General features: G+C 42.7%; 2 protein-coding genes across 2 annotated transcripts in view; both read right to left on the reverse strand.

Moving 5' to 3' along the window:
* LOC116311487 (basement membrane-specific heparan sulfate proteoglycan core protein-like) overlaps positions 1–14,924 on the reverse strand; it is a 681,374-nt gene that overhangs the window by 358,769 nt on the left and 307,681 nt on the right. The window lies entirely within an intron of this gene.
* The window catches only part of LOC120439050 (immunoglobulin superfamily member 1-like), a 265,608-nt gene that overhangs the window by 128,348 nt on the left and 122,336 nt on the right, over positions 1–14,924 (reverse strand). The gene's annotated exons all lie outside the window — the stretch shown is intronic.

A 14,924-nucleotide genomic window follows, 5' to 3' on the forward strand; every position in this document is an offset into this window, starting at 1 on the left:
CATTCACACACACGCATACCTACATGTACACCCAGACTGGTACTATTTGTTCACACACACATGCTTGTTTAAGATGCCATATGTTAATGAAACTATGCATATTCATGTAACCACAGTAAAAGGCAGTGCTATTGGGGAGCTGACCGAGAGTGACTGGGGTTCAAGCAGCAGGAACAGTGCTTGGTCTGGTCATCTCCCTCGTGCACGAGATTACACAAAGAGTTCTGGTTGCGTTTTGCTTTTGCTAGTTGCAGTGGATTGTCTCGGTTGTTCCAGCAAAGAGTTTTACTAAGGATCAGACATTCTATCAATCTACAAACGATTATATACCTCTAAGCACAAATGACAATCCTAAAATATCACTCTGACACAAATTGGTCCTTCAAAGCCAGATCCCTGGTATCGGCGTTCACCGGGGAGGAGAAACGACGCATCGAAGTCTGTCAGCCAGGACTCATAGGAGCACCTGCAGAAAGCTTGGGACGAATTAGTGTCTGTTTTTCTCTCCTCGATGAGGGCTGAATGACGGGTTTGAGACCTATACTGCACGCAAAGCAACACCAAGTAAGTTGAAAGAGAGCGACTCTATAACCATACGAGTGTGTTGTTTTTTTGCTGCTTAGTGGGGCGAAGTACAGGCCGCTTCATGGGGCACTGTACGAGTAAATTCTCCACTGCTTTGTGGGGTTTTTAGAAGTTCTGCGGAGTCCAACTGTTTGTTGGGCTTTGTTAGGGCTATTTTATGTTATTGTATATGTGCGGAAAGTCTTTGCCACTGAGTGGAGTAAAGCACGCAGCCACTGTGTGAGGCTGCGTTGAGCCCAACGCGATTGGGTGTACGGTCTTGTCACCACTGTGTGAGGTGACATTACCTGCAGGGTCCGGGGAAGCGGACATTAGGCCTATTCTCTGAGAGTGTGTGCGTTCATGTGAGTGAGTGCAGAACAGACATGTAGTCTGTGGCACTATATTATATCAATATTACAATTTACCGATTGTAATATCAGCCTGATAAAAGTAAGACTAGTAGTTAAAAAGGGTTGGAAATGGATCACATTGAATAAACATACGTGTAAAAGAAATAAAGTAAAATAAACAAAGCAAACATTGAACTAGAGCTTAACTGTTATGTATTCAAACTGATAATAGCAAGAATAACAACTATAAACTGGTTCCAATAATGAAACATAGTTGGGATAAAAACCATGCCTAGAATGACTGGCATGTAGTGAAGTAAATGATTCACACGAACACATATTAAATGAAATTGAGAGATGTATAATGTATATTAAGGTATGTCACTCAGCAGAGGACAGTGTTTGAAAAGGAAAATGTCTCCAACTTGGGAAAGGGTGAAACTGCAGATCACCTGCAGCCCTTGGTGGATACATAATAAAATATAAATTAAACATTTTAAAATACTATTGCTGTTATATAAAAATATGATAGCAGTAATACTGACATAATAATAATATGAAGAGGCACCTTAGTCAGTTATGATGTGAGGTAGATAATTGTTATAAGTGGTCTGCATCAAGCTTAGGGTTGCTCAAATTCAGTACAATGACATGTGAGATGAAGTAAACAAGGAAAATATCTAAACTATTAAGTGCATAGAGGCACTTGAAAACCTGTCATCCTATTATGAGACATCGTCGAGATATAGAGCACACCTAAAAAAAACAACTAGCATGCTAAACCCTGTGTACAACAGCTAAAGGCACAAGATGGGGAATTGAATTGGAAGTGTTGAATTGAATATGTGGTCACTTCTAAGCTGACGAGCAAATTACACATTTTCAGAGCAGGAGCTGCATGAGAACACATCAGAGGGAGGGAAACGGAGCTATTATAACTCAAGCATGCAGCTGTCTGTGAGTTCAGTTTTTTTCCCTCACACCCCTGATTTGTCTTTGGCAGCAGCTTTTCTTGCATGCTGATTCATGTGTGTAAAGCGTTCATGCCATCAGCAACGTGTTTTTTGTTTGTTTGTTTTGTTGGGTTGAAAAATAAATAAATTTGTGATCATACCTGTGGATCACAGTACCACATAATGATTAGGCATATGAGTTACTAATGCAGATGAAGCACAAGTTTATTCTAAAGTTCAAAGAGAACAAAGAAGAACAGCACATTCAGTTGTGCATTCCTTCCTATCTTATTTTGGTGGCTGTTGTTCTCTGTGTCGTGTGCTGAGTTTTTGACATGTTGCTTGAGGAGTATTGTTACTTCTGAAGTGGCTCTCATCATGCGACCTTGATGATGATAAGTTCAGAGCCAGCTGAGAGCTGGGGTGTCTGCTTTGTTTTAGGTGATAAGGCAGAAAAGTCGAAAATTAGTTTCTTGTCTTAGGTGTAGAAGAACAAAAATCTGACCAAGCAGTAATAATAGGAAAAGGGGTTTGTGTTTCTCAGCCTAGAACAACTACAATCTCACTTTCTGGTTTTGAGAAAGGAGAATTCAAAAACCAAAGAGAGGAGATGTGTTATTTAAGCAGTGATGAAAATAATATTAAATAAGTGTCTTAGTGTGTCCGCGGCTTCAAGAGTCAACATCAGGTGAACAGACAGCACCACTGCCCTAAATCTTAAAGGGTTCATCAGCATGTACAAATGTCGTCGCGGATAGAAGCATGCGCTCCCAATCACAAGCTGGGAGGTTCACCAGCGACATCACTGTGTGTGAATGGACTTGAGAAGACTGAGTTTCATTTTTGCCATACTGGGAGTTGAAATGGCAAAGGAAGAAACTGAAAAGAGGGAAAAAAAATAAAGCAAAGCTGAAGAAGAACGGCACACTGGGCCCCTGACACGCCACAACTGTGAGCAGCTGCAGATGTGGGAGAGAGACAGAAGCTGTGAGAAGTGGGGAGAAGAGAGCATGGTCTAAGGAGCTTGGAAAGAAAAGCGTCTGGACTTCTTTAAGAGCATGGAGGAAAAATGAAGGCTGTTGTTGTTAATGTGAGAGCACATGAAAATTGAATTCAAAATTGGGGCCGACTGACTCGTGGAGGTTGAGAAAGTGTCCGGAACATCACAGCAAAAGGTAAAGACATATACACACACAAGCAGAGAGACGTGAGAGAAAGACAGCTTTTAAGGAAATGCTTTTTTGGGTGAAACAGGCCCACAGGCCCTGTTGAATCCGCAGCTCCACTGCACTCATGCATGCAACCCTACTGGTCACAGTAGACACACACACCCATGGACACACATACACACACACACACACGCATACCTACATGTACACCCAGACTGGTACTATTTGTTCACACACACATGCTTGTTTAAGATGCCATATGTTAATGAAACCATGCATATTCATGTAACCACAATAAAAGGCAGTGCTACCGGGGAGCTGACCGAGAGTGACTGGGGTTCAAGCAGCAGGAACAGCGCTTGGTCTGGTCATCTCCCTCGTGCACGAGATCACACAAAGAGTTCTGGTTGCGTTTTGCTTTTGCTAGTTGCAGTGGATTGTCTCGGTTGTTCCAGCAAAGAGTTTTACTTAGATAAACCTAACACCCAGTTACCCCTATATATAAAGTTTGGACTGGCTCTCCGTATAGAGGGTCCAAGTTTCTGATTCCAGGGGGGTTTCCCCAACAGTTAAAACAGAAACTTGATGAAGTCAGTGGTAGTAACATGTAGGAACCATTAATGAGACAATACGAGTAACATTTCACAAGGTTTCCTTCACTGTTACACAAAAAGTTAAATAAAATATCCTGTATAAGTCTAAATTGTTAAGTAATTTAACAGCAGCAAAGCAAAATATTAATTAAATAGTAATTATCACTTAATCCAATCACCTGAATTTTATCCTAATCTGACTAATCCACTTTGTGCTAATGCTGATTTCTAATATAGTGTTGAGGTGAATGAGAGAAAGGAGAGGGGGAACGCCCCGGACAGCTTTGTACTCCTCTCTGCTCTGGCCTGATAAAATCCAAATGACAAAGCAGTGACTCAGTACAAAGTCCTCCAACATCTTTGAGATGTGGAGAGAAAAAACTGAGGAGAGAAAAAGCCAAAAATTTTAATTCCAGTTTGTAAATCCACAGTGGTTGGGGAATGATTAATCCTCAGGTGCTTCCCACTGAAACTTTTGACTGAAGTCTCGAGTGCTTTTGTTCCATTACTCATATTTTTTATATATACTTTTTTTTGCTATTGGCACATTGAATACTTCCTGTATCACAACCTGTGTGCTCTGTTGCAGTTTCCCTTTTCATCTCAACACAAACAAAGCACAGCTCCTATTCCTGCTTTTATATTCTCATCCTTTATGCTGATTAGCTTCATCCATCCATCCATCCATCCATCCTCATCCGCTTTATCCGAAGTCGGGTCGCGGGGGCAGCAGCCTAAGCAGAGAAGCCCAGACCTCCTCTCTCCCAGCCACCTCCTCCAGCTCATCCGGGGAACACCAAGGCGTTCCCAGGCCAGCCGAGAGATATAATCTCTCCAGCGCCCTGGGTCTGCCCCTGGGCCTCCTCCCGGTGGGACATGCCCGAACACCTCACCCAGGAGGCGCCCAGGGGCATCCTTGTCAGATGCCCGAACCACCTCAACTGGCTCCTTTCGATGTGGAGGAGCAGCGGCTCTACTCTGAGCCCCTCCCGGATGGCCGAACTTCTCACCCTATCTCTAAGGGAGAGGCCAGCCACCCTTCGGAGGAAGCTCATTTCTGCCGCTTGTATCCGCGATCTCGTTCTTTCGGTCACTACCCACAGCTCGTGGCCATAGGTGAGGGTCGGGACGTAGATCGACCGGTAAATTGAGAGCTTCGCTTTTACACTCAGCTCCCTCTTCACCACGACGGACCGGTGCAGCGTCCGCATCACTGCAGCCGCAGCACCAATCCGTCTGTCGATCTCCGGCTCCCTTCTCCCATCACTCGCGAACAAGACCCCGAGATACTTGAACTCCTCCACTTGGGGCAGGAACTCATCCCCGACCCGGAGTGGGCACTCCACCCTTTTCCGGCTGAGAACCATGGCCTCAGATTTGGAGGTGCTGATCCTCATTCCTGCTGCTTCACACTCGGCTGCGAACCGTTCCAGTGCGAGCTGGAGGCCCCCACCGATGAAGCCATCAGAACCACATCATCCGCAAAAGCAGAGATGAGATTCTGAGGCCACCGAAGTGGAAGCCCTCCGCCACTTGGCTGCGCCTAGAAATCCTGTCCATAAAAATTATGAACAGAATCGGTGATAAAGGGCAGCCCTGGCGGAGCCCATCACTCACCGGAAACAAGTCCGACTTATTGCCGGCAATGCGAACCAAACTCTTACAACGGTTGTATAGGGATCGAATGGCCCGTAGCAGTGGGCCAGACACCCCATACTCCCGCAACACCTCCCACAGGACACCCGAGGGACACGGTCGAATGCCTTCTCCAAGTCCACAAAACACATGTAGACTGGTTGGGCAAACTCCCATGCACCCTCAAGTATCCTCGAGAGGATAAAGAGCTGGTCCAGTGTTCGCGACCAGGACGAAAACCGCATTGTTCCTCCTGTATCCGAGGTTCGACTAACGGACGAACTCTCCTTTCCAGCACCCTGGCATAGACTTTCCCAGGAGGCTGAGGAGTGTGATCCCCTGTAGTTGGAACACACCCTCCGGTCTCCCCTCTTAAAGATGGGGACCACCACCCCGGTCTGCCAGTCCAGGGTACTGCCCCTGATCTCCACGCAACATTGTAGAGGCGTGTCAACCAGGACAGCCCTACAACGTCCAGAGCCTTCAGGAACTCGGGCGGACCTCATCAACACCAGGGGCTCTGCCACCGAGGAGTTGTTTAACTGCCTCAGTGACCTCGACCCCAGAAATTGGCGGGTCATTCCCTCATCCCCAGACTCTGCTTCCTCCTCGGAAGACGTGTCAGTGGGATTAAGGAGGTCCTCAGTATTCCTTCCACCGCCTGACAATTTTCTCAGTCGACGTCAGCAGCGCACCGCCAGCACTATACACAGTGCAGGTAGAGCACCGCTTTCCCCTCCTGAGACGCCTGACGGTTTGCCAGAATCTCTTGAGGCAGTCCGAAAGTCTTTTTCCATGGCCTCTCCGAACTCCTCCCACACCCGAGTTTTTGCTTCAGCCACTGCCCGAGCCGCATTCCGCTTGGCCTGTCGATACCTGTCAGCTGCCTCTGGAGTCCCACAGGCTAACCAAGCCCGATAGGACTCCTTCTTCAGCCTGGTGGCTCCCTTCACCTCTGGTGTCCACCATTTGGTTCGGGGATTACCACCACGGCAGGCACCAACCACCTTGCGGCCGCAGCTCAATGCAGCAGCCCGGCAATGGAGACGCTGAACATGGTCCATTCGGACTCAATGTCCCCGTCTCCCTCGGAATGTTGTTGAAGCTCTGCCGGAGGTGTGCGTTGAAGATCTCGCGGACTGGGGCCTCTGCTAGACGTTCCCAGCACACCCTCACACACGCGTTTAGGTGCACCGGGTCTGTCCAGCGTCCTCCCCGCCACCTGATCCAACTCACCACCAGGTGGTGATCAGTTGACAGCTCAGCCCCTCTCTTTACCCGAGTGTCCAGAACATATGGTCGCAAGTCTGGTGATACGATTACAAAATCGATCATCGACCTGCGGCCTAGAGCATCCTGGTGCCACGTGCACTTATGGACACTCTTATGTTCGAACAAGGTGTTCGTTATGGCCAAACTGTGATTTGCACAGAAGTCCAATAACAAAACACCACTCGGGTTCAGATCAGGGAGGCCGTTCCTCCCAATCACGCCCCTCCAGGTCTCGCTGTCGTTACCCACGTGAGCATACTTTATTATATTGGAATAGAATTCTGAATGATTAACTATGAGCAAAATTACATATAGGTATAATTACCACTCTGTGTAACAATAACCATAAGGAGGTGGATGTTACAGTAAGTCCTTTATTTCACTCTTAGATGGAGATAAGCCAGAGGATCTGAACCTCGTTTAAAAAGTAAACATTTAAATACATTTAAAGAAATAAAAATTGTTGCCAGTGACACCCCAGGTTATGTGTTTTTATTCGTTTCAGTTTGTGCTTTGTGATCTGTGGTCTGGGGCAGAATCTGTGTGTGACCAGTTTCTGTGTGCACAGACAGCAATATGAACTCTGACCCCTACTCTCTCTGAGAGCAGGAGTGAGGCCCTAAGGAGGTAGTTTAAGATTTTAAAAGACAGAGAGATGTGAGAATCTCTGACTTTACCATGTATGATTAAAATTATGTAATATTGAGTGTACTGTGACTGATAAACACAGAGTGCTAAAGAGAAAAACGTTTATATGTGAATGAGCTAATAAGAAGTAAAACAGCATGTAAACTGAATGAGACATGAAGAAGAGCGTGTGATTGAGCTAATAATAAACTCTACTGAAGAAAGTATATAAATGTACTAAAGTGCAATCTGTGGATGACAAAATGTAATTTTTGTAATGAAGTATTGAACTTTACCAAACATAGTTTATCCGGATGAAAGATTACCTCACTGTGGTGGGCTAACTGGCTCCACTGATCCAAAGAGACAAAGTTACACAAAACTCTGAGTGACCCTCGATGTGTATAAGATTCAATTCTGTTGATGTGTAGTAGCTGTAGTAGTGTGTAGCTTGGTAGTGAACAAATAAACTAAATGTTGACCTATAATTACATGCTACGTAATGAAAAGACACATTTACAAACACTGAATGACACTGCTGTGACTGTACCTGCAGCTCCGGTCTTCACCTCAGAGTAAACAGCACTCTCCTCTGGTTTATGATGCTTCCCTGTGAAGATGGTCAGATGAATCCACATAAGAAAAGAACAGAGTCTTTTATAACCATTGATACAATGTTTCTACTAGTGCTGTCAGCGTTAATCTCGTTAAAATGACGTTAACGCCATAACCGCATTGACGCGGCAAATCTCCGCTAACGCGGATTGCCCCGTGCGAGGGCTGCACGGCGTCAACGCATCAGCGCGGTTAGCTCGTTAACGTGTTAGCACCGGGGTTATCTGCTGCTGAAATGTGCATAATTTTAGTTAGAAGATTAGAAACCCATCACACAAAATTAGCATGTGAAATTCTACTTCATTTCAGTGCAATTCAGTTTTATTTATATAGTGCCAAACCACAACAGTCATCTCAAGGCACTTTATATTGTAAGGAAAAGCTCCTAAAACAATACAGAGAAAACCCAACAATCAGACAAACCCCTCTATGAGGAAGCACTTGGTGAAAGTGGGAAGAAAAAACTCCCTTTTAACAGGAAGAATAAAAGGAACAGAAGAATTAAAAGGAAGAATCACGATCAGGGAGGGGGAAGCCATCTGAAGAAATGCTGAAAAGTGTAAACACAGTGAGTGAAAAGGGTGAATGAATACGAAACACTCCGTGCATTATGGGAATCCCCAATTAGTTTAGGCCTACTGCAGGATAACTGGGGGACTCAAGGTCACCTGACCCAGCCCTAACTACATACTTTATCTAAAGGGGAGGGTTTTAAGCTAGGGTGAGGAGTTCAGGCATCAGGGAGGGGCTCAGAGTAGAGCCGCTACTCGTTCACATCAAAAGGAGCCAGTTGTGGTTGCGGTTCGGGCATCTGAAAAGGATGCCTCCTGTACGCCTCCTAGGTGATATGTTCTGGGCATGTCCCACCAGAGACCCCGGGGCAGACCCAGGACACCCTGGAGAGATAATCTCTCCTGACTGGCCTGGGAACACCTCGTTGGTCCCTTGGACAAGGGGAAGGAGGTGGCTGGGGAGAGGGAGGTCTGGGTTTCTCTGCTTAGGCTGCTGCTGTTGCAACCCAGTTCCAAATAAGTGGAAGAAGATGGATAGAAGGTTTTAAGCCTAATCTTAAAAGTAGAGATAGTGTCTGTCTCCGAATCCAAACTGGGAGCTGGTTCCTCAGAAGAGGAGCCTAAAAACTGAAGGCTCTGCCGCCAATTCTACTTTTAAATACTCTAGGAACAACAAGTAAGCCTGCAGTCTGAGAGTAAAGTGCTCTAATGAGGTGATACTGTACTATAAGGTGAATAAGATAAGATGGGGTCTGATAATTCAAAACCTTGTATGTGAGGAGAAGGACAGGGGGTCGATAAACAGAGTCCCTGTTAGTTCTCTCACAGCAGTATTTTGGATAAACTGAAGGCTACCGATTTTTAAAAAAAACCATATACAGATACCATTTGTAGAATCTTCCATTTGTGTGACTGATTCATAGAGACCAGCAGTACCTAAATAAAAAAGCAAGAAAAAAGTAATGTTCATATTAATCATTATAATAAAAACCAAAAGAGAGTTTCATTAATTCTGTCTAATTCAAAACGAGGACTATAATGTAACACTCACATTACTGTTATTGTTTGTGTTTATATGGTATAGAACAAAAGGATTCTTCAGTCGAGTTAAAGATACAATCAGGTTTGTAAAATCCTGTTTATTTCTGATTTCATGTGCATGTGTAAACATAAATGTTTTAATGTTTGTCCAACTGCATTTTGATTTTTAAATGAAATTAACTGCTGAGCACAAACTGAACCTAAGAACTGTTCGTGTTAATGAAAACTTTATAAAAAAAATCCACATTAATAATGATAATATTACTTAAATGATTTAAATACTGACCAGGATGAAGAGAGTCGTACACATGAGTTTCATTCTGGTTGACTCCATGATTTGTGGAGGAGCCCGGACTGTGACTCTCAGACTGGATCGACCTAAAACATGAAATAAACACAATAAACTCAAAAGTAACTGATGTTTGTTTAAAATAAAAATAAAAAGTATTTTACCAACCTGGTGAAGCAGGAATCTGTGAAAGAGACAAATGTTATTACACATGTTTGTCATGTATAAATTGTTCCACTATAATTTTGTGTCATGAGATCAGAATACATGTATATGTGTGAATAATTAAAGTGTATGTAGTAAATAAACTCTCTAATACAGCATGAAAAGAAGAGGCTCTTACACTTGGACTGTCTGCAGCGATACAACAAGAGCAGGAGAATAATAATGAGAGAGACTCCACAAACCAGTCCAACCATCAACCACACAGGAGATGAAGAGCTGTCAGCTCCTGACACAGTTACTGTAATGACTAATAATAATTAAGTATTAATAAAGTGCAATAATATATTGCATATTTCATTTCTGACAAAACAGATCCAGATGACTTCAAGCCTTAAACAGACAATCTAATGTTCTATCTTAAGCATGAAACTCATTAACAAAAATCCATCAAATGTTTTGATCCTGCTCACCTTTAACTGACATCCAGCTCTGTGCTGACTCTCTTCCTGAGTACTGACACTTGTAGAAACCTTCATCAGACTTTGACACTGCAGAGATCTTCAGCTCCCCTCGGGGATCATTTTGAATAAGTTTGTCATTGTGATAGAAAAACACATTGGAAAGTATTTTTTGTGTTCTCAAACTGCAGCTCAGACTAACAGAAGCTCCCTCAGTCACAGGATGAACAGGACTCACCAGGATAGGACCATAATAATAAGTAACTGTGAAAACAAAAAAAAAACAAACATATTGTTTCAGTCAGACCAGCTGGTGCAAACCTTTTAGAAAAAGCTGTGAGTCGTGTCTCATGATCTACATGGAGAACTGGCTTCAGAGAGATTTTCTGGCATTTTCATTTCAGAGATGTCTGCCTGGATTTAATGACTGGATGAGACGTTTGAACAAGAAATAACATTTAAGTGTTTAGATGTTCAGTTACAGTGGGTTCATCATGTGGATCATTCGTCTAGTCAGCATTTGTATTTTTTTTGGTTGGCTGAGGGTCCATGGAGTAAATAAATGCATCATCTTACAATTTTATAGGGAGACTGTTGAATCTGTTATCTGTTATGATATCCCTACATGGTTCGGCAAACTTTCTGTCAAGCTCAGATCCCAAATTCAAAATCTGATTAAGACGACTGGAAAGTAGTTAGGATTGTGCCTTGCAGCGACTGTCGTTGTGATTTGGCGCTATATAAATAAAATTGAATTGAAATTTGAATTGTGCAAATTCCCTGCTGACTCGGCCTCAGGATGTCTAGAGGCAAGAATCAAGCGCACCCAAAGGGAATGAGCGCATCAGTGGTCATGTGCACAGCACGCAGAGGGAGAGGGAGAGACAAAGGAGCAGCGGCAGAGCATGGCAGTTGTAACGTGGTTTTGTGTGATTACGTGTGTGTCAGTGAACCTGTAAGTGTTATTACCTTTGATAGGTTAACTGGTATGATAATAGCTATAGTTTTTTGTGCATGTTAAAGTTAAAGTTATGACTTGGTATATGATACCATGTTGGTAGGCTTATTTAATTATTTCATTATTTTCTACAAAGTTAATACCAGTGGCCAGAATCTCCTGCAATAATTACATCCAGCAGTTAAAGGATTTTTCTGTCGTTTATTGTTTCGTTTAACTGTTGTTAGCTTGCCACATTCTTGCTAGTGATGGGATTTCCGGCTCTTTTTAGAGAACCGGCTCTTTCGGCTCGGCTCACCAAAAAGAGCCGGCTCTTCAGGTTGTTTTGTTGCTTTAATTAATTTATTATTAACAACAATATAAAATTATGCACAAAAGGAATTACTAATGTAAAAAAAAAAAAACGTGGTTTTATTTATATATGTTTATATATAAATATATATGATGGCCCCTAGAGACAAAGCACGTACAAACTCCAAAACACATTTCTAGCGTTAACTGAACTTCCAAAACAGCTACCTAGATCACTTAAATTACACAATTGAAAGCATATGTGTATTGTTTGTGTATTTACACACAAGCACTCATATATATTCAAATAATTTAAAAAAATGTTCATTTACCTGTTACTACCACACACCAAATCCGGTTGTTGGTACTTCCTGGCTTGTGTAGCCACTAGGTAACAAAAGCTCAACACTGCACCTAGCCTCCTGGAGCACTTCTGTTGTGTTTTGTATGTGCTTCGGATTTTTTACATGCTATGGAGTTTTTACGTGTTTTGGAGTTTTTACATGCTTCGGGGTTTGTACATGTTTTGGAGTATGTACTTGCTGCTTTGTCTCTAGGGACCACCGTAAATATACTTTTATTTATTCACTCCACATAAAATGTAATAAATAAATCATATAATACAAAAACCAACTATTTACATTTCAACTTTTAACTATTTAAATTTTCAGCTTTTTCCTTTTGCAAACCACAACACAATTAAATATAAATGAAAATATGAAAACAAAAACAAGATGCACATTCTCTGTCATATGGGCCTGCATGAATAAACTTTCTGAGTCCTTTATCATCCGCAACTGAAAATAGTTGTGGATGATTACTATGCCTTTCTAATGTGACATTGTTGTCCCTGGCTCTCTTTCTCTCTCTTTCCCTCCAGCTCTGTTCCTGTGCTACTGCGAGTGTAACTACTGCCCCTCCCCCCTCTTCCCAGCGCAAAGCACAAGGCTCGCGGGCGGAGTGAAGCAGAAAAAAGTGCGAGAAAGAGGGTGAGAGAAAGAAAAAAAACCCAACGGCTCCCAATAAGGAGCCGGCTCGCGTCGTTCACTTCAAAGAGTTGGCTCTAAGAGCTGTTTCGTTCGCGACCGACACATCACCAGTTCTTGCCTTACTACTAGTAACTTGTAAGACGTGCTATTTAGCCGAGTTATGGTCTTACAGTGACCCCTTGTGGACATTGTAAAATATTGCTGTCTCTGACTAGTTGATGTGTTATGATTGTTTCTTAGTTATCTTTGACGCTACTAATTATAGAATTACCTGTTTCTGTTTCCAGACAATTTTTTTTTTTTTTTTTTATTAGTCCTTTATTTATTCAGGTGAAAATCTCATTGAGATTTAAAATCTCATTTCCAAGAGAGACCTGGCATCATGGCAACAAAAGTCACATACCACATAGGTATACAGGGAGTGCAGAATTATTAGGCAAATGAGTATTTTGTCCACATCATCCTCTTCATGCATGTTGTCTTACTCCAAGCTGTATAGGCTCGAAAGTCTACTACCAATTAAGCATATTAGGTGATGTGCATCTCTGTAATGAGAAGGGGTGTGGTCTAATGACATCAACACCCTATATCAGGTGTGCATAATTATTAGGCAACTTCCTTTCCTTTGACAAAATGGGTCAAAAGAAGGACTTGACAGGCTCAGAAAAGTCAAAAATAGTGAGATATCTTGCAGAGGGATGCAGCAGTCTTAAAATTGCAAAGCTTCTGAAGCGTGATCATCGAACAATCAAGCGTTTCATTCAAAATAGTCAACAGGGTCGCAAGAAGCGTGTGGAAAAACCAAGGCACAAAATAACTGCCCATGAACTGAGAAAAGTCAAGCGTGCAGCTGCCAAGATCCCACTTGCTACCAGTTTGGCCATATTTCAGAGCTGCAACATCACTGGAGTGCCCAAAAGCACAAGGTGTGCAATACTCAGAGACATGGCCAAGGTAAGAAAGGCTGAAAGACGACCACCACTGAACAAGACACACAAGCTGAAACGTCAAGACTGGGCCAAGAAATATCTCAAGACTGATTTTTCTAAGGTTTTATGGACTGATGAAATGAGAGTGAGTCTTGATGGGCCAGATGGATGGGCCCGTGGCTGGATTGGTAAAGGGCAGAGAGCTCCAGTCCGACTCAGACGCCAGCAAGGTGGAGGTGGAGTACTGGTTTGGGCTGGTATCATCAAAGATGAGCTTGTGTGGGGCCTTTTCGGGTTGAGGATGGAGTCAAGCTCAACTCCCAGTCCTACTGCCAGTTTCTGGAAGACACCTTCTTCAAGCAGTGGTACAGGAAGAAGTCTGCATCCTTCAAGAAAAACATGATTTTCATGCAGGACAATGCTCCATCACACGCGTCCAAGTACTCCACAGCGTGGCTGGCAAGAAAGGGTATAAAAGAAGAAAAACTAATGACATGGCCTCCTTGTTCACCTGATCTGAACCCCATTGAGAACCTGTGGTCCATCATCAAATGTGAGATTTACAAGGAGGGAAAACAGTACACCTCTCTGAACAGTGTCTGGGAGGCTGTGGTTGCTGCTGCACGCAATGTTGATGGTGAACAGATCAAAACACTGACAGAATCCATGGATGGCAGGCTTTTGAGTGTCCTTGCAAAGAAAGGTGGCTATATTGGTCGCTGATTTGTTTTGTTTTCTTTTTGAATGTCAGAAATGTATATTTGTGAATGTGGAGATGTTATATTGGTTTCACTGGTAAAATAAATAATTGAAATGGGTATATATTTGTTTTTGTTAAGTTGCCTAATAATTATGCACAGTAATAGTCACCTGCAGACACAGATATCCCCTAAAATAGCTAAAACTAAAACAAACTAAAAACTACTTCCAAAAACATTCAGCTTTGATATTAATGAGTTTTTTGGGTTCATTGAGAACATGGTTGTTGTTCAATAACAAAATTATTCCTCAAAAATACAACTTGCCTAATAATTCTGCACTCCCTGTATAACATTTAAAAAACCATGCTTATAGTCACATATACTGAATCCGCTACACCAATAAGTTCATGTCTGGCTGCACTGCATTTGGTTTAAACATGGCAAGCTCTGATGTAACCAGTTCTTCTGTGGAGCGCAATTAAAGACTGTGAACTAAACTCCTGCACTGCTGCAGTCTTTCTGACCAAAGACTTAGGCCAGACTTGTATACCCAGCACTTCCAGTATATATATTCCACAAGGATGCTCCTTTCATCTTCCCTGCAGGAGTCAAATTATTAACAGTGACATTATTTAATGGTTATGGGTGAAAATGTAAACATTTGTATGTTTGTTTTGTTTTGCATGACGTCTTTCCCTAAATTTCTCTGAATGGAGACAATAAAAGTTCATCTAATCTGTTGACAGAGATGTTGAGCTTTTTAGAGTTTTATTCTGACAGAGAAAATAAAAAATACTATTTGGCCAATAA

The sequence above is a fragment of the Oreochromis aureus genome, linkage group 3 (assembly GCF_013358895.1).
Source record: "Oreochromis aureus strain Israel breed Guangdong linkage group 3, ZZ_aureus, whole genome shotgun sequence".
Lineage (NCBI taxonomy): Eukaryota > Metazoa > Chordata > Actinopteri > Cichliformes > Cichlidae > Oreochromis > Oreochromis aureus.